This window comes from Juglans microcarpa x Juglans regia, chromosome 8D, assembly GCF_004785595.1.
Source record: "Juglans microcarpa x Juglans regia isolate MS1-56 chromosome 8D, Jm3101_v1.0, whole genome shotgun sequence".
NCBI lineage: Eukaryota > Viridiplantae > Streptophyta > Magnoliopsida > Fagales > Juglandaceae > Juglans > Juglans microcarpa x Juglans regia.
Genome location: NC_054608.1, coordinates 28,483,195 through 28,485,783, shown reverse-complemented (window position 1 = coordinate 28,485,783; position 2,589 = coordinate 28,483,195).

The following is a 2,589-nucleotide window of genomic DNA, read 5'->3' as shown; positions in this document are numbered from 1 at the left end:
AGCAACTTGGAAATTACCTTGAAGATCCACCACCCTCCTAGGCATTGCCCACTCAAGTTTGATCCTACTAAAAATCTCATCCCATAAGACCTTGGCCACCTCATAGAGAAGTAACAAATGATCCACTGTGTCACTATTTCTTTTACAAACATAGCACCAGTCCATAATAACAAGCTCTCACTACTTCAAATTTTCCATGGTTATATATTTCCTAAAAGAAGCAGTCCAAACAAAGAAAGCAATTTTAGAAAGCACCTTGCTCTTCCATATGTACTTCCAGGAGAAATGATTAAGATTATGATGTGTCAAAGTCATGTACAAAGATCAAACAACAAACATTGTACTCCCGAATGAATCCAAACCATTTTATCCTCCTTGTCCATACGAAGACTAGATGCATACAACAAGCGGAACAGCTCAGAAATATCCCTGATTTCCCAATCTTGAGCCACTCTAATAAAATGGACATTCCAACATAAAAAGTGGTCAGAATTATCCAAAAGAGACAACACCAAGGCCTCCTAATCATGCGCATTCAAGAAGAGGCCAAGCTATCCAATTTTGAGAGCTTTATTAGCATGCCAATGTCATGCCAAATTTTGACTCTGGATCCCTCACCAACTACAAATTTGAAGTGAGTAGAAAAAACCTCACATCCATCCCTAATATTTTTCAACAAGCCCCACCATGTGCACCTTTCACATCATTCAAACACCAATCCCCCAAAGTACTCCCATTCTTAGGATCAATAACAAGCCTCCACTGTCTCTCCTTTCTAATGACACCAATATAACCACTTCTTAAGAAGAGCCTTATTAAAAGTTCTTAACTTCTAAACGCCCAACTTCCTGCTAGAGATTGGGGAGCAAATCTTATCCTAACTAACTTGGTAAACCTTGGCCTCATCCCTGATTCCACCCCCACAAAAAGGAACAAAAAATATTTTTATTTCGGTTTGCCATACTTGCAGGTAAAGTAAATAAGGGTATGAAGTATTTAGGTAGGTTAGAGTGCTCTTTGTTAATGTCACTTGTTATTCCTTTTGAAAAATACATCATTATCCATCCTGTTGACTTTCTCTCAATCTTCTCAAGGACACTATCCTTGATAGCCTTCGTCTTAAAAGTAGCCCCCAATGGAAAGACCAAGTTAAATATTGGTAGATATCTTACAACCAAAAGAAACTTGTGAAAGTTCTAATATTGTGTATTGAACCAATTGGAACCATTTCAGACTTTGCAAGGTTCACCTTTTGGCCAAAGACATTTTCAAAGGAAGGCAAGAGAGCCCTTAATGAATGAAGATGATCATTATTAGTATCACAAAGAGGTAGGGTATCATCTGCTAAAAGAAGATGGAAAACATTGGCATGATTGTTAGAGCATCCCAACAAAAATCATGATAAAAATCCTCCGCCAACAGAAGCCTCCAACAATCTACTAAGGGCATCCTTAACAACAAGAAAACAAAAAGGAGAATTTTAGTCCCTTTGTCTTAGTCCCTAAGAATTGTTAAAGAAACAAATTGGTATTTAATTCACGAAAATCGAGAAGTAAGTGTTAGAGACACAATGTTTGATCTAACCACACAATATTTTCCCAAAAATGCAACTACCAAGCAAGTAAAAAATATGAATTATTGTACTATGTCATATGTGGCATATATATACAACTTTAAGTGTGGTACTATTTTACTGCATTAGGAGGTGTATTATTCTTCATGACTATATCTATATTTTGCAACACATACCTAGAAGGATATTTATAGGATTTAGGGTGCACTTTATGGAGATATCGCCCCATTCGAGCACGACATAAAGGATGGTGGTATCATTTCGAAGCATGTGTCTCTATTCCTTCACATCATAAATATCTCACAAGTTAAATTTTATCAGATAAAACTCTCTCTTGAACATGACAGCTCAAGATGTATCCACTTGGTCTCCCTAAAAGGTGTGTTTTACCTAGTTACAACCATTCCACACTTTCCTTCATGTGGGCATCTCATGCATACCTCTTTGGTTGGCTCAAAGACATTTCCTCGTCCCTAGTGTACACTTTTACCCAACAGTTACCCAGCAAATTCTTGTCCCACATGATAGAGGGAACTTTCGTTATGTTAAATCGCTCTAGTATGTTTTTTCACAATTTCTGTAGTCTTGTTGCCACAGAGCTCATGTCCTATTGCCACAGAGTTCATTCGTCCTTGAAAGAGGGCATCCCTTACCCTTTCTGACACCAAATGGAAGAAATCGTGTCCCAAGTGTGAGAGGCAGGGCGATAGACCACACGCTTGATACTTATTCACTCATCTTGATAAGGATGAGGCCAATCCCTAGATGTGAAAATTCATCACCCTTTCAAAGCTAGAAGAGAGATCTACCAACCGCTTCCCCTGATAAATGTTGACTACTCAGTGGATGTTATTGGACTGGGGCCTTAGGATTTGAATTGACTTCTATATCCAACCTTCTTTGATCCAATTCCTGACTAAATCCTAGATCCTCTTTTGGATTTGCTCTCGGGCTCTCTGTTTGAGAGGTTCTCTCTATCGGCATTACCATCTTTGCTACCTCCAGCAGTTCTATCG